Below are 18,765 nucleotides of genomic sequence, written 5' to 3' on the forward strand. Positions count from 1 at the left end.
TCCCTCTCTCTCTGTCTCCCTCTCTTTCCCCCTCACTCTCTGTCTCCCTCTGTCTCCCTCCCTCTGTCTCCCTCCCTCTGCCTCACTCTGTCTGTCTACCTCCCTCTGCCTCCCTCTATCTGTCTCGCCCCCTCTGTCGCCCTCCTCCCTCTGTCTCCCTCCCTCTGTCTGTCTACCTCCCTATGTCTGTCTCCCTCCCTCTGTCTATTGCCCTCTGTCTCCTGCTCTCTGTCTCCCTCTCTCTGTCTCCCTCAGTTTCCATCCCTCTGTCTCCCTCCCTCTGTTTCTGTCCCTCTATCTCCCTCCCTCTGTCTCCCTTCCTCTTGCATTCTCTCCCTCTGTCACCCTCTCGCTCTCCCTCTCTCTCCCTCTGTCTGTCTCCCTGTCTCCCCCTGACTCCCTCCCTCTGTCTACCTCTGCCTGCCTCCCTCTGTCTCAGTCTCTCTGTCTCCCTCTCTCTCTCCCTCTGTCTCCCTCTATCTCCCTCCCTCTCTCTGTCTCCCTCCCTCTGTCTCTCTCCCTCTGTCTCTCTTCCTCTGTCTCCCTCCCTCTGTCTCCCTCCCTCTGTCTCCCTCCCTCTGTCCTCCTCTCTCTCTGTCTCACTCTCTTTCTCCCTCTCTCTCTGTCTCTCTCTCTTTCTCCCTCTCTCTCTGTCTCCCTCTCTTTCCTCCTCACTCTCTGTCTCCCTCTGTCTCCCTCCCTCTGTCTCCCTCCCTCTGCCTCACTCTGTCTGTCTACCTCCCTCTGTCTCCCTCTATCTGTCTCGCCCCCTCTGTCGCCCTCCTCCCTCTGTCTCCCTCCCTCTGTCTGTCTACCTCCCCATGTCTGTCTCCCTCCCTCTGTCTATTGCCCTCTGTCTCCTGCTCTCTGTCTCCCTCTCTCTGTCTCTGTCCCTCTATCTCCCTCCCTCTTGCATTCTCTCCCTCTGTCACCCTCTCGCTCTCCCTCTCTCTCCCTCTGTCTGTCTCCCTGTCTCCCCCTGACTCCCTCCCTCTGTCTACCTCTGCCTGCCTCCCTCTGTCTCAGTCTCTCTGTCTCCCTCTCTCTCTCCCTCTGTCTCCCTCTGTCTCCCTCCCCCTCTCTGTCTCCATCTCCCTCTGTGTCTTTCTGTCTCTCTGTCTCTGTCTGTCTCTGTCTCAGTCTCTGCCTCTATCTGTCTGTCCCTGTATGTCCATCTCCCTCCCTCTGTCTCCCTCTCTGTCTCTCTGTCTCTGTCTGTCTCTGCCTCTATCTGTCTGCCCCATCTCTGCCTCTCTCTGTCTCTGTCTGTCCCTGTCTCTGTCTGTCTTTGTCTCTATCTCTGTCTGTCTCTGTCTCCCTCCCTCTGTCTCTCTCTCTGTCTCCCTCCCCTCTCTCTTTGTCTCCCTCCCTCTCTCAATCTCTCTCTCCCCCTCTCTCTCTCTCTCTCTCTCTCTCTCTGTCTCCCTCACTCTGTCTGTCTCCCTCTCTCTCTGTCTCCCTCTCTCTGTCTCCCTCTCTCTCTGTCTCCCTCCCTCTCTCTCCCTCTGTCTGCCTACATCTGTCGCCCTATCGTCAGTCTCCATCCCTCTGTCTCCCTCCCTCTGTCTCCCTCCCTCTGTCTCCCTCCCTCTGTCTTCCTCCCTCCGTCTCCCTCTGTCTGTCACCCTCTGTCACCTCACCCCAGCTTCCCGGGCACACACACAGCCCACCCGAGCACTTCACAGGTCTTTAAAAGACCATTTACTTGTTAATGAGGCTTTGTTGTGAATCGCCCGGCCCGCGAAGAGCAGAGTGTTTAGGAATGCCTCTTAATTAGCAGCAGTGCTAAGTGCCACCGACACACCCACCATTTGCAGGCGACACAGTACTGTGTCGGGACACACAGTTTGGAAAGCTCTGGTACAGATTCAATCGATGCCAATTCAAATCTTCTATCGACTCGGTATTTGATTTAGAAAACTTTGTGACAAATCTATCAAAGGAGACTGTGTCCACTACAACAAGGCCTATCTCTCCCATAGGTCAGTAGCGGATCCGATTCGGAGGCTTATTTTCTGACCGAGTCATACACATGTCCGGACGTCCAAGTACAAAGAGAATGAACGCGTAAGCGCCGACCAACCCGTATCCGGTTCCGAACCGCTCCGTACGACCCGTATGGACACGATTCGTACTGCGCAATGGAGACGTTTTACGACCGAGCGAGTACGATGCACAAGTCGGACAGCCGGATCGAGCCGAAACCTCCAACTCGCAACACGTCAGGGAAGCTGCCTTTGGAGGGCTATACATGGCCCCCCTGCACCCATAGCCTTACGAATCGGTAACAGGGGGGTACCAGACGGTCGCCCCCTACACATGTATGTAACACATACATGTACGGTGCGGATGGCACCAACGTGTACACACTACAGGGGCGCCCTTGTTCACAACGTATCCATTCAGTCAATGGCAGCTCTGGTACGCGTTGTACTATCGGCTCCCATTGCCTTCAATGGGAGTCCGGGCGACCCGAGTCCGTCAACATATGGCTGCATCGTACTCGCGTGGTCATACTCCAGGGGCACGGCTCGGTCGAAAAACCCTCCAGATCCGACTTGGACGGAGGGCTTTCCAAATGAGATCGGAATCGTCTCCTAAGTGTATCTTCCACTTTGGAGCTGATCAAAAATTGGAGTTTGGTGTCTCTGGACTCACATATTAAAACACATCTTTTAGAGAAGTTGGTTTTTAAATTGCAGGTCTGAAAATGCCACTTTTAGAAAGTTGTGAGAAAAGGGGGTTACTTCCGTCTCGGGGGGTCTGGTGGGACGTGATAGAGTATATGAAACAATAGAGAACCAGGCCACCATTTTCCAAGGCTGCTATTTATTTTTAGCAGAATGGGAACAATGCATTTATTCTCTGCATCTTACTTCACCACTTTGTATTGTTTCAACCATTTTATACAACCATTTCAATATTCAATGCAGCATCCAAAAGATACATTCTTCAATTTTCAGATGAAATAAAAACATACATATAAACAATAACGTGTGAATGAAACAAGAGATAGAAAAATTATGCACAAGATATTCCATACAATTACACCAGTCTGTGTTAGTTAAACATGAGCTCTCTCAAACCAAAGGACCTTGTACTTTGCATATATTTTAGGATGAGCTAACTTTGGGGAAAAGAGATATAGGAAACTCTTCAGGGATATGTTTGTACTGGTACACCCTCTCTAGACCCCTGTGTATTTACTGTCCCTCACAGGAAAAAGGTAAATGCCGACGCATTCCAATCCCCATATAACTTTGGGGATTATCGTCAGGGTTGAACCGCGGTGTAATCTGTTCTTCAGGTGGGGACATGCAGTCTGTTTGCCTAGCTGTTTCTTTGAAGCAACCATCAGGTGTTCTGACTTGTATGCTAGACTGTTCCCAAATGGTGTCTCCGATCATTGTGAGGTGCTTTTGAGTTAAAGGAGTGACCACCGATACATTTACATCTGTAACAATGGTATCGTGAAACAGCCCCTCTGTGCTTGAAGAGTCGCTGTTTTCACTCACTGGTGTCTTAACATAATCGGCGTGTGCCTATGAAGTTTGGTGCCCGGCGCCCGTGTGTAAACGTTTGTTTTTTCTTTTCTTCTTTAGATATGGACTCGAGCAGGTAACTCTTCAATCGGTGATAAAGAGTGAATTTGTGCCTGGGGTTGATATTTGAAAGAGCACAATGGATCATACCACTTTGTGATACAGTGGACTTCCTTCATGAACATGGTGGAGGGCTGATAGATTTTGTTTTAGACATATTAAAGGCATTGATTCTGGTTCTGCTTATTCGAGTTTTAGAATCCATGCATAGTGCTTTATTTAATTCAATTAAACACAAGTAGGAGTTGGTTTGGTTCCACTTCATATTCTAATTCTACCTCTCTGTGCTGTTCCTCTTGCAATATCCATATCGATAAAGCTGTCAATCGACCCTGCCGTGAGAAAATTATTTACCAGGCTATGATAATATCATGGAATCTTATACCCCTTATATTCAATAACCTGTTGTATGTTAGACTTGTGTCATCATTAATTGTGCACTGTTAAGCAGATTGCTTACTGTCTGCCAAAAGGATTGTTTGATGGAAGACAAAATGTATGAATCACTCATGCAATGCTGATGTTTGGAGTATGACCCAGTTATTTACTGTTTAAAATGAAAATGTTCAAAATGATAATTGCAAAGCAGGCCTTTCATCTGTGGAGTTGTCACTATAGATAACTCAAAATTATATTCTTCTGCGTATGTTTCAATCAAATCAGCAAACCTCTTATGCCTCCAATCCAAAATGAATTTAAGCTACCCCACAGCTTAACAAATTAGCCTGCCACTTAGGAAACATTAGTGGGACTTCAATTCAAACTTTGAAGAAAAATCAGAATTGGACAGCAGAGGTTATGATGGTGGAAAGAGGACTTGTGCATTTCAGATTTGCATGAATTTATATTTTCAAAAAATATTTATTGTTTCTCTATTTTGTTTACCCATTCATGCAATGTTACTCATTCTAGTGCACATTGTATCCGATAGCTGCGCACATTTCAGGAAACTTGTGAACCCTTCATCAGGAGTTATAAAGCATCTTCAACAAAAAACAAATATTTCTCTCTTGTCCTAATGAAAATATGACGCAAGTGTTGCATTAATCATTTTACTAAATCCTTCTAATTTGGTATCTGACATAATAACAATTTAGAGATAATTCAGTCATATGTGTCCCAGAATGTTTTTCTTTGCACGTTCATGATAACATGTGGGGCCTCATTTATAAACAATCAGAAGAGGTTTTTTCCTCTTCTGTGTGCTGCAGAAGAATGTATGTCATTACATCGCATACTAATACCACGCACGCCATTACAACGCGGGTATTACTACGCAATGTCAATGACATTGCATGCCATTACATCGCATACTTTTACCACGAGTATGCCTTTACCACGCATGCCATTACAACGCAATGGCATGCGTGGTAAAGCTATACTCGTGGTAAAAGTATGCAAGGTAAGTGACAACCCTACCCCTACACCTACACAACACCCACACTACTCCCACCCCTACACTACCCTAAACCCCAAAACACTACTACACTACCCACACTACTCCCACCCCTACACTACCCCAACCCAAAAACACTACCACACTACTCCTCTACCCACACTACTCCAACCCCTACACTACCCTAAACCCTAAAACACTACTATGCTACTCACACTACTCCCACCCCTACACTACCCTAAACCCTAAAACACTACTACGCTACCCACACTACTCCCACCCCTACGCTATCCCTAACCCAAAAACACTACCACATTACACTACCCACACTACTCCAACCCCTACACTACCCTAAACCCTAAAACACTACTAAGCTACCCACACTACTCCCACCCCTACACTACCCTAAACCCTACAACACTACTACGCTACCCACACTACTCCCACCCCTACACTACCGTAATAAACTACAATAAACAAACACTACACTACCCTAAAACCTAAATCACTACACTACATAAACATTACACTACCCTCCCTAATACACTACACTAAACAAACACGACAACACCACAACACACACTAAAACGTTTTTAAAAAACACACACAACACAAACATTACCACACTACATTTAAACTACCCTAAACTCTACAAAAGTAACCCCCATCCCATGCACAAACCCCCTTACCTCTCTCCTCTCCAGCGTCGCTGTCGGATCCTGCTTCCTCCTTCCTGCTTGCTTCACGTCGTTGTGAGGAAAAAGCCTAAGTTTCCTCATAACGACGTGGATAGCCTCCCCCGCCGCCGCCATTACACATTACATCGCATGCGTTGTAAAAGCGCATGCGATGTAATGGTATGCGTGGTTTTACCACGCGTTGTAACATCGCATGCGTTGTAATGCATGCGATGTAAAAGCAACGCGTGGTAAAACCCGAATTGTAATGGCTGTTCCCCCTGCAGAATGTAGCACACATAGAAAAAGGAAAAACTAGGAGAAACTAGAGATATTTCTCCTTCTTGTGTCTCCCTTGAGGAGGCGCTGCTTCAGATTTACGATTTCTCGTAAATCTGGGGCAATGTCAAAAAGCCATGGATGTTGCTGGGAACGCCCCGAGCAACACCGATTGCACGCACCTCAAAGGCAGAAAACTGAGTTAAAGGGAGCCATATTTATGAAGCAGCATTAAGACAAAAAAAGTGGCTTAGTGCCAACACGTAAATATGGAGCAGGCTCCTGGGCCTTGGAATGTCACAAAAAGTGACGTACCGGCGGCGCCAGGGGCCGCATAAATGAGGCCCCCGATGTCTTTCTTTTCCGATTTTACCTTTACCTGCCACCAGTGTATCACCACATGGTCCTAACTATTTACGCTTTTAAAGGAATGATGTATATGGTAAATGTTCTTTTAATCTATTGAGTGTCAATGTTATAAAAAAAGTCAATTCTCTGTGTTATGATTGGTGGTAATCAATCCTCATATACTAGATATTTTAGTTTGAAAGTTTGTTTATGTCTCTGCAGGCTCTAGCAACACCCAATTTATTTTTTGTTCTGATATCCAATTTCTGTTCATTTTTTTCAGAATTTTTGGAAAGAATAGCCAACTAAATTTTCCCGAAGTGGGCATTTAAATTTATAAATGGTATTCTATTTATTGAACATTGCATAATCTTTTAATGTATTTTCCTTCCCTAATGGGATATTGCATAATGTCCCATCAAAACATTTCTACATTTCTTGTACTGAAGGCATGGAAAGGTTTATTGTAGTTTGTTTGTATAATGTTCCTTGTTTTCGATTACTTCCAAAGTTCACTTTCACTAGTTCAGTGTGTACATTGTTTTTTCTTGTGAAGACTGTAATTGGTTTAAATTTTCCTAAGACACCTGAAGAGGTATAGTTCATTATCATATTCCAATGCATTTGGGTGATTTTAACTACCAAGGGTTCCAGAAACCAGCATTTAGATATATACAGTCAAAAGGGACCTTGTTTTAAGAGTAAGAAAAACATTATACTTTCAGTTTAGTTGGTAGAAGTGCTATAGCACATATTTTGCTCTTTCGTTTTTAGGGGTGTATTATAATATTGGGTAACCTGCACATACATATGATCCTTTGTTGTATTAACTTAGGATTCGAATGTGAACCATATTAACATGAAAGGTGACGTATTAGGGATATTTTCAAGGTAAACATGAACAAATGAACAATACATGTGTTTAGTTGAAAACAATAATGTGCAAAATTCGTACTGGCCGCTGACAAGTGTTAGGTTCCACCTCAGAAGCCCGTACCACTGCAGGGACGTAGTATGGCCCAATCCACTACCCCTGCCCACCTGCCACCCAGTGGAAACCTCACACTGAGTAAGCAGATGAACACCGGGAGAGGGTGGGAATAACAAGGTATGAAAAACAGGGGAAGGACAACGTCTGAGCCAGATAACAACCTCCACGTCGCTGCACCTAAAGAATAAAAGCACAACGTTACTACACAGGAAAATCCAGACTACATACCCATCCCTGGTATTACTATGACCATGCCCCTCACATAGAAAACATAACACAATGACTCCCTTACCAAGTTTTTGTGCACTGATGGTCCTGTGAAGGCGTCTTAAATAAGGTGAAGCAGTGTGAAGGGCCAGCACGAAGTGAAAGAGTCCCAAAACCCGTCTCCAAAAACAAATAAGGGGGAAAAAGTCATATAAAGACAGAAAAACCCCCCTAACCAGTGTTATCCCAAACTAAATAACTAACTAAGAGGGCAAAAAGGGAATCGATAAGCACCAGGACCACTATCTCAGCTTCCGTGTTAGAGAACGCTGAATGCACCCAAAATCGGCACAACGATGGTAACAGACTGCAAAATACGCGGAAATAGAGACGGGAGACAGAATCATGAACGCACAGCCGCGCGTCGATAACTGTAATCTCCACTCCACGTCTCTAACAGATAAGGGGTACTAGAGCCCTAGTATCACCTATAAGTCTGGCAGTCTGCTCAATTTGATTATTCCCAGGACACAGCGATCCGGAAGGGAGGGATAAAACAGGAACACGAACTCGGGACAGAGAGGCAGGAAAAGGGGACAGGCAAGGAAAGGCAGAGGACTGTGCTCGCGAGCCCGCGAGCACACCAATCTGGGACCAATCTAACGAACAGCAACCCAGGACCTGGAACCAAGCAGGGTAAGATACCAAGCACCAGCACAGGGGTGTAACAAAACTAAATACCCTCCCCTGGGGAGTCATGTGACAGCGAAAGACATGGTCATAGAAAGGGGACAGGGGCCTGATCCTAACAGTACCTCCCCCCAAGGGCCCTCCCCGCCCAACGGGGCTTAGAGGGATGACGTCTGTGGAACACCCAGACCAGCCTAGGAGCATGCACCCCTCCAGCCATCTCCCAGGTCCGATCATCAGGCCCATACCCCTTCCAGTCAACTAAATAATACAGCCGACCCCTCCGTCGTCTGGAATCCAAGATAGCACAAACCTCGAATTCCTCCTGACCATCAACCAACAAACGGGGTGGAGGCGGCAATACCTGGTCGGATGGCACATAAGACTTCAACAGGGACGTGTGGATCACAGGATGAATCCTGTAGTCATCGGGCAAACCCAGCTTCATAGCCACCGGATTGATCACTCGAACAATAGGAAAAGGGCCCACATACCTAGGATATAATTTACTGGACCCCTGCATTCGGAGATTACGAGTGGCCAACCACACCTGCTCACCCACCCTATAGGCAGGAGCCGGCGCCTGATGCTTATCAGCCTGTGTCTACATGTTGGCCTTGGCCTCCCGTAAATTGACCCGGGCAGCGTCACAGATGGTACTCAACGTCTTACACACATCATCTATGGCTGGCACATGACCCATAGGTTGTATAGCAAGGGCCCTAGGATGAAACCCCATAGAACAAAAAAAAGGCGTCATTCCCAAAGCGGAGTGCAAGCTATTGTTAGACGCAAACTCCGCTAAATGGAGAGCCGTCACCCAATTACATGACAAGGAAGACACAAGACACCGAAGATATTGTTCCATGGTTTGGTTTGTGCGCTCGGTCTGCCTGTCGGATTGTGGATGATATGCTGAGGACAGCCTAATCTTCACCTGCAGCACAGAGCTAAGCTCTGCCCAGAAATGGGATACAAACTGATCCCCCCTGTCTGATATCACAGCCGATGGCAACACATGTATCCTCACCACTGCATTCATGAATACTGAAGCCATCTCCTTTGCCGTAGGTATTTTGGGCAATGGAATAAAATGGGCCATCTTAGTAAACATATCCACCACTACAAATATGGCCGTAAACCCCAAAACAGATGGAAGGTCCGGTACAAAATCCATACTAACCGTATGCCAGGGGGCCGGTGGAACTTCCAAGGGCTGCAATAGCCCAGATGGTTTGGTATGCGTAGGCTTACTAATGGCACAAACCGGACAAGCAGCCACATAACCCTGTATGTCCCGGGCCAAGGTATCCCACCAAACCCACCGGAGACACATTTCCTTAGTTTTCTGTACCCCTGGGTGTGCTACCAATGCAGAAGAATGACACCACTGCAAGACCAATTCTCTCAATGCAGGGGGAACAAACAACCGACCCTCATGATACAACAGACCATCCTGAACCGATACCTGAGGAAGTGACAACCAAGGAACCAGATCGATCTGATTCATGTGGTCCTTCACTGAAGCTGTAAATTCATCAACAGATGTCACCCCTACGATACGATCACCAGCTATCATAGGGCGTACATCTCCTGTCAACCCTGTATCCCTTGAATCCACATGAATGCGGGAGAGAGCATCAGATTTTGCCTGCTGTGCCGCGGGCCTATAGGTAATAACGAAATCATATTTGTTAAAAAATAGAACCCACCACATCTGGCGTGGTGACAAGGCACAAGCAGAACGAAAGAACTCCAGGTTCTTATGATCAGTGTAAATAGTGATGGTATGTCTTGCCCCCCACAAATAATGCCTCCATTCCTCAAAGGACAGTTTAACCGCCAATAACACCCTTTCTGCCACGGTGTAATTACGCTCAGCAGGCAACAACGTCTTTGAAAAAAAAGCAATGGGGTGCATAACTCCAGTCACGATGTCCCTCTGCGACAATACCCCACCCACTGCACACAACGACGCATCTGTCTCCACGAAGAATGGCAGGGCAGGATCAGGATGCACCAACACAGGTGCTGTTGTGAATTTCCCAAGTAACCGCTGGAATGCTTCCTGTGCCTCAGTGGACCAGACAAAGGGAACTCCCTTCCTCAATAAGCGTGTCATGGATGCCACGATGTCAGAGAAGTGAGCAATAAACCGCCTATAAAAATTAGCGAACCCCAAAAGGGACCTGTATATCCTTGACCGTAGATGGCACCGGCCAAGCTACGATAGACTCAATCTTTCTGGGGTCCATCTGTACTCCTCCCACTGAAATTATGGAACCCAAAAACTCCACCTTTGGGGTACTGAACTGACACTTCTCTAGTTTGGCATATAAATGATGGTCTTTTAATTTCTGCAGCACCTGTATCACATGTCCTTGATGTTCCTCACTAGTCTCTGAGAAGATCAATATGTCGTCAAGATATACGATGACACTTATATCCAGATACTCTCGGAACACTTCAATATTGAAGTACTGAAAAGCTGCAGACGCATTGCACAAGCCAAAAGGCATCACGCAATACTCGAACAAGCCGTACTTAGTCCTGAACGCGGTCTTCCACTCATCCCCGGGGCGAACTCGTATCAGATGGTATGCGCCCCTCAGGTCTACTTTGGAGAACACTGTGGCTTTCCGCAACTGATCCAACAACACAGGAATGAGTGGAAGTGGATACTTGTTCTTCACCGTAGCTTTGTTCAGGACCCTATAGTCCACACATGCCCGCAAAGTACCCTCTTTTTTCGGAATAAAAAAGATAGCTGAGGATACCGGCGAACAGGAGGGATGAATAAACCCCTTACTCAGCATCTCATCCAGATACTCTTTAAGATGTAATTCCTCCAGTTCCGAAAGCCATAAATGCGACTACATGGCAAGGTAGCACCCGGTACTAGGTCGATCTTACAATCAAAAGGTCGGTGAGGAGGGAGACACTGAGCATGACCCTCATCAAAAACATCTTGAAAAGCTGCATAATGCAAAGGGACCGAACCCACACCACCCACTGCACATGTTAACGGAGTCACCCAATCCGTAGCCTCCTGGTAGCAATTCCTTAAACAATGCGCAGAGTCCAAGGTTACCAAACGTTGAACCCAATCTATCTTGGGATTGTGTTTTTGTAACCAAGGTACCCCTAACACTACACCAAAGGAAGGAGCATCAATAAGATCAAAGCACACAGATTCAGAATGGCCATTCTCACACAAAAGACTCAAGGGTACCGTCTGCCGCCTGATAGGACCTGAAGTCAACTCTGTCCCATCGATAGCCCGCACAGGTTCAGGCTGTTCCTTATTAACACAGGGTATTGACAACTTATCTGCCAATGTGATGTCCATAAAATTCCCTGTGGCGCCAGAATCCAATAAAATCGAAACTGGCACTCTATTGCTGGAGGACAGCAGCAAACAAGCCGCAATCACAAAATGTCGAGGCACCCTATCTACTGCACCCAAGACATCATACGTACCCCTGAAACCTTCCACAAAACCAGGACTACTATCCTGGTGGATACAAGCTATCCTCTTACCAGACGGTACACTAGAAGGCTTTACAGGACACTCCCTGGCGTAATGACCTCCCTGACCACAATACAAACACAAGTTATTCTCTCTCCTTTGCTTCTTTTCTTCTACGGTCAGTGGGCCTCTTACTCCTCCTATATCCATTGGTTCAGGAGTTGTCTTATGCTCTACAACGGGTTTTGCCTCAGGTTTGACATACCCTCCACGAGACACCTGAAACCGGTTGCGTTCTCCACGCCTCTCGGATAAGCTGTGATTTAACTTGACCACAAGGTCTATGAAAGCAGCGCAATCGTCGGGAGGATCCACCACCTGAGACACTATATCTTTAAGGTCCTCGCACAAACCCTGGTAAAACAATGAAGTCCTTTTGGCCATAGGCCACTGGGTTTCAGACACCAGTCGGTTAAATGTGGAAATGTATGTAAACAAATCCTGCCTGCCCTGCCGCAGCTTCAAGAGTTCCGCATCACAGGCCTGCATGAACGCATGCTTAGCAAACAGACCTCGCAATAATTCCTGGAAAGCAGGGTAACTATACAACACACGATCGTCGTTATCCACAAGAGGAATAGCCCAAAGGGCAGCTGTGCCGGCCAAATATGAAATGATAAAAGCAACTTTGGCCGAGTCATCTGGGAAGGCATTAGGCCTACACATAAAGTGCAAATGGCACTGATTCATAAATGTGCTGATTTTCTCACTTTCCCCTGAGAACCTCTCTGGAGCTGCCAAAGGTACCGGGACAGGTGACGTAACCGTTACAGCAATAGGAGCCCCGGTACTGGGACCCTGTACAGCCCCACTATCATACTGGAACGTTGCGGGCTGCAACACGGAACCTTTACCCCTGGGCTGAGACTGTTCTCGGGCCTTCATCGTACCCAATTCCTGCTGTAAACCCACATTCTCCTGCCTTAGATCCAGCGGCTTTGCAATGCGTTAATGGCACCCATTAAGTCCTGCATAGTGGGAATACTAGCAGCCCCACCCGTTGGAGTCAACCCCTCCTCCATACTCGCCCGGGCAGTGTACAATAATTCGTGGGCTTGGTATTCTGTTAGGTTCCACCTTAGAAGCCCGTACCACTGCAGGGACGTAGTATGGACCAATCCACTACCCCTGCCCACCTGCCACCCAGTGGAAACCTCACACTGAGTAAGCAGATGAACACCGGGAGAGGGTGGGAATAACAAGGTATGAAAAACAGGGGAAGGACAATGTCTGACCCAAATAACAACCTCCCTGTCGCTGCACCTAAAGAATAAAGGCACAACGTTACTACACAGGAAAATCCAGACTACATACCCATCCCTGGTATTACTATGACAATGCCCCTCACATAGAAAACATAACACAATGACTCCCTTAACAAGTTTTTGTGCACTGATGGTCCTGTGGAGGCGTCTTAAATAAGGTGAAGCAGTGTGAAGGGCCAGCACGAAGTGAAAGAGTCTCAAAACCCGTCTCCAAAAACAAATAAGGGGGAAAAAGTCATATAAAGACAGAAACCCCCCCTAACCATTGTTATCCTAAACTAAATAACTAACTAAGAGGGCAAAAAGGGAATCGATAAGCACCAGGACCGCTATCTCAGCTTCCGGTCATAGAAAGGGGACAGGGGCCTGATCCTAACAACAAGTACTCACACAATTGATGAGCTTATGTAACGTGTTAATTTAGATATGCTCAGTAAATACCATTCATTAATGTGTAATTTCACGAGGCCTTATGCCATTTCTTATGTTGGCCCATTTCTGTAGGCCTGCATTGTGTTTTTCACCTGGAAGCTCTCACATTAGATTTAATAACTGAATTTCATGTACATTGTGGATTTGTTCTTTCTCATGTTTCTGTTGCAGGTGGAGAATTCATCCTTGTTAGCTAGAATAATGCCTTTGTTTTAGGAGTTAGGCTTCGGTGAGGAGAGGATACATTGAACACTGAAACAGATAATAAAGAACTGTTGTACTTTCTCATTGGAGCAAGCCTGGAAATCAAGGTCATCTTGCCAAGGTCTGGGAGCATTGCTGCCTAATGGAAAATCCCCTGTGAGAAGTGGCTTGACTGGATGGTGTGATGCTGTAATACATCTTGGGATAATATCTGTAAGACTGACCTATAAAAGTTAGGGACAGTGTCTAAGAACTTCTGCCTTGCAGAGAGAGAGAGAGAGAGAGAGAGAGAGAGAGAGAGAGAGAGAGAGAGAGAGAGAGAGAGAGAGAGAGAGAGAGAGAGAGAGAGAGAGAGAGAGAGAGAGAGAGAGAGAGAGAGAGAGAGAGAGAGAGAGAGAGAGAGAGAGAGAGAGAGAGAGAGAGAGAGAGAGAGAGAGAGAGAGCACCTTAGAATGAGCTCTGTAGCTTTATGCTACTTGACCCATCAAAACGTGAAGAGACTTCTTAGGAAGACTTCACATGCTGACACCTTCATGGATCTTGCTGTACGAAATGTTAGTTAGGGATCTCATGCTAGTTGTATTGTAGGGACAGACTAATGCTTTATACTCTCAAACTACCAATGAAGGCGAATCTCAACGTCTGTGTGGTCATTTTCTGTATTCTGGTACTTGAACTGATTATTCTGTGCATGTTGTACAACCTTAACTTCACTCGTAGGTTTAGCTTTGTATTAGTTCCAATGTATTTCTACACCCTCATCTTGCGGTCTCTGTATATCCAACTGTTCTTAGCTTTGTAATAAACTAACTAAACTTAATTGGGAGTCAGTGATTCTTAGGATTCATGGTCAATTGGAACTGCAATGTTAAAGTGGCTAATGATTTCTCTTTCCTCCACGCTTGCGTGGTGATAAAAAGAACCATCGACCTGGGGTTCCAAAAATTATCTGAAATGTGGAACCAGGCTACTTCAAGGCATCTGAGGAGAATGCAGATTTATACTTTCAGAGAGAAATGGGACTTTCGTATGGTAAACATTATTTTGAATAAAGTTTTTGAATGGGGATAAAAGCATGGGGTGCACAGATATTAAGCTAGATGAAAACTGAAAAAAACTTCAGCACAAACAATGTATTTGAATCTTCCGCTGTTCAAATTATAGTCAAACAAGAAGAATTTAAAATGTTACCCTGTAAAATCTGTATATTTTTTTCCAGAAAAGGAAACACATGATTTCTGATGAAAATCTAATTCCTATGATCAGTTTACTAATATTCAACAAGTAATCTAGATACGGGCTAGAGATTTGGCAGTGGGGTTTCTGCCCTAAATATGGTGGATTTCTACTCCCACCATAGTGGCCATAGTAAATCTGCTGTAAGGCTGTACTTAGAACCAAAAGCAGCCCCGGTAAACGTTGTCATAATAGCCTGCCGGAATGTGTATATTGAGAAAATACAGCCAGCAAGTCGCAATACTCAAAGTGGTTCTTATGGAGGTGCTAACCAATAATGTTTTGAAGAGAAAAACTGTGGTTCCTAGGGATTCATTCAAATCCAAACCATCTATTTGTTGATTTATCTTCTTCCTAGTATCCAACATACAAACTACTTCTTAAAGAGACTACACACCTTTCACCAAGCATCTATATTTCATTATAGTATACAAATAAATGCATAAGGAAATGGCCATTCCTCCTTCCAAGTGTGACCTAGTATCCATTTGAGAGAAGGGTGTCAAGTTGTAAGAACTGGCCAAGGATGGATAGAGATGTTCTCAAGTTAGCCTACAGCAGCACATCAGACCTTCCTCATCACTTCTTGAGTTCCGCAAGAAGCTAAAGACCTGGCTCATCATTTAAACCCACCAGGAGACAGCTGCTCACCACCTGCACACATCGCCAAGGCAGAGCATTAGAAACATCTTCTGTGTGGATGGTGCAATATTGTCCACGTACAGAGATGGCAGTAAATCTTGTGGAACAAAGAATTAACCATTACCATGGCCTATCTTCCGTCTTTGCTACACGATAGTACTGATCTAGAGTTCGTATATGCAAAAACAAAGTTAATTTCTGGGACTCATGAATGTGCCAATAGACACAATCTCCATACCCTCTCATAGAAGCCCAACTTACACTCTTCTCTGTGATTGAATCCCTGCATCATCTGTATTTGTGAAAATTGGCACACAATGTTACAATTGTTGTGCATTACAAATACAAATGGCATTGAGAGTCTAAAAAAACCTCTAACTGCAGATTTGTCTTTATTCCTTACCTTTTCTACCTGTTTACTCCCTGGCTTGCAGCTTCTTCCCTGTGCTGTCTCCTTCAGTTTCCTCCATGATCTGCTGGCTCGACAGTAATATTCACAGTGTACTATGGCTTAATTGTACCCTGCACTGTTAGTCATACTGCAAGTGTTGGTTCTCCAACAGAGTGATGAAAGAAGGAGAGGCTGCAGGGCCTGGATTGGAGAAAGTTTTGATACTGGCTGGCAGAAGACAAAAATGCTTTCAAGAGCGCCATCATAGTGAGGGACTGTCCACTGGAATTTATATTTACTATAGGTTTTTTTTTGGTGCTGAAGTGATAAAATACTGTGTAACTGCAACAATGATGGATGGAATGCTGAATGATTCAAACATTCTCCTCCAATCAAGAGATCTGGGTTAAATCCATCATTCTGGGTCCAAACTGGATGGCATGGTGAGCAACAAAACAATGGATTTAGGACCAGATCTCTGTACTGGGGTGAATGTATGGCATTGTTCTCCATTCTGTCTATCAATTGTTCTTTTTGCATTCGTGATATAATACAGCACAAAGAGGCACCAATAGCTGCAGGATCAGCCACTGTAAAATCTTAGGTATTGGTGCAAAGCAAGATCTACTTCCGTAGCTTGAACTGGCTCTGTGCTGAGCACCAATACCTTGCGAAGACAGGTTCAAGAAAGGGGGCAGGAGGTATATCACAAAACGATCCCTATGTGTTACATGTGTTTTACACAAAAGCCCCCATCTTACACATTAGACCCCGGTGTTATTGTCTACGTGTGGGAATTTTTATAAATCCTACGCTAGAGACTGATGGCTCTACCTTGTACCATAGTGCAAGGCTATGGGCATGGAGATCAGCCACATTCAGAGCCTGATTACAAGCAAAGGTGGTATTTATTGCACCTGGTAAATAGCAATAGACTGGGGTTTGTTATTTATGTGGTGCAATAAATAACACCTATTATGAGCTATTGAGGAATAACGTGGATTTTAGCGTTTAACACACCAAAATATGCATGGTCCGGCAAATACCCTACACATTTCCCCTGTTAAACTTTGACAGGTATGACCTGCTGAAATGTCATGAAGATTGGGGTATTCACCAGGCCGAAAATTATCGGATGTATGAAATACTTTTTAACTCGTAATTCCGGCCAATGTGTAAACAGCGTTTACGCACGGGTCGCAATATAACGAGTACTAGATAATCAAGTGTCAGAGCTGCTGCTGATATTGCTGGAGGGCATATACATAGTTGGGCTGCTCTAATTTCTGTTCCTTGCACAATGCAGCACTGCAATTTGTCCAAGACTACTCTTCGGCGTGAATAACAGAACATGTGGGCCCAAATCTGATAGATTAAATTTCCAAAGGTTTTCAAAATATTCAGCAAGGATGAATCACATTATCTCTGACATATTCCACAGTTTCCCTTTTTTGTGGCGCACTAGACTTTGAAGGGGGTGAATCAGCCCCAGTCTGGGTAACAGTTTCACGTTTTATTTAGCTTATTGCAGCCTGCTGTTTGTGCTCCCTAGAGGGTAGGATGTTGACAAGTCTCAACATCATGCGGGACCTGATGTTCTGGAGGGAAGACTGGAAGTCTCTCTGAAATTCTCTGATCGTCCCAGGGGCCTCGTTTCTTCAGTTGTCTGATCAGTGCGAATTTGCAGAGCACTGGGCTTCCCTCTGGTTGTTTTTGAAGCAGATGGGGATGGAGACGTCTATGGCCGTAGGATTGTGGGATGAGATGACACAATGTTTTCTCGCATTGATGATGCTTCCAAGCTGCTGATTCAAATCCGTCGCAGACTAATCCACACAGATGTACTCTCTGGGAAGAGTGTTTTCAGTCCTATTGAAACTCATTTGGGTTTGGTGTCGACTTGGCAGGAAAAATCAATGTGACATCTTTTTAACATTCTTTGGAAAGAGGCATAGGAACGCATTTCCATGGAGCCTAACCCCGTGATATGATCTGCCCAACAGAGCAGAGAATCTGCACTGTGGGATGTTCTTTTTCATTATTTACTATTCAAACTTGTGTTCTACATTAATTTCACAGCAGGGTAAAATGTGATATTTAAATTCACTCTCTTCACACAGGTTTTTTGTGGGAAGTGAGTGTGGGCAGGGGCTACATGAAATGGAATATTTGCTTTAGTTCGTGAATTTACCCGCCTCTATTCTTTATATTTTTCTGGTTTACATTTATGTTATGGAGCTATTTAATTAAAAAAGCTGCATACTGGAAATGGCGAGATTGCAAGAAACTATGGGGCATATTATCAAGGACAGGCGATACATTATCGCCGCTTTTATCGGCAGGAAACTGCCGATAAAGCGGCGATGATGGCCTTCATAATATGCTCTATGAATTCCAATCGAAGCCCATGTTAGATGTGCTCACATCTAACATGGCCTTCGATTGGAATTCCTAGAGCATATTATCAAGGCCATTATCGCCGCTTTATCGGCTGTTTCCTGCCGATAAAAGCGGCGATAATGTATCGCCTGTCCTTGATAATATGCCCCTATATATATTTATTTATTTATTTATTTTAAACATTTCTAAAGCGCAACAAATACCCGTGGGTGTCTTGGCGCTGCGACTTAAGCTGGCAATCTCATTTAATCATGCAGTCTACCTTGAGAAGAGAGGTATTGGACAGTTATTGGTCAAATAGCCATGTTTTTACAAGTTTTCTAAATTGGGTTAGTGATGGTGCCGATTTTAATTCCATTGGAAGCATGTTCCAGAGTTTGGCTGCGGAGTTGATGAAGCATCGATCGCCCCATTTGACAGTCCTGGTTCGAGGCACCACCAGAAGAAGTCTCTGTTCCGATCGAAGCGATCTTTTC

This window comes from Lissotriton helveticus, chromosome 5_1, assembly GCF_964261635.1.
Source record: "Lissotriton helveticus chromosome 5_1, aLisHel1.1, whole genome shotgun sequence".
NCBI classification, from domain to species: domain Eukaryota; kingdom Metazoa; phylum Chordata; class Amphibia; order Caudata; family Salamandridae; genus Lissotriton; species Lissotriton helveticus.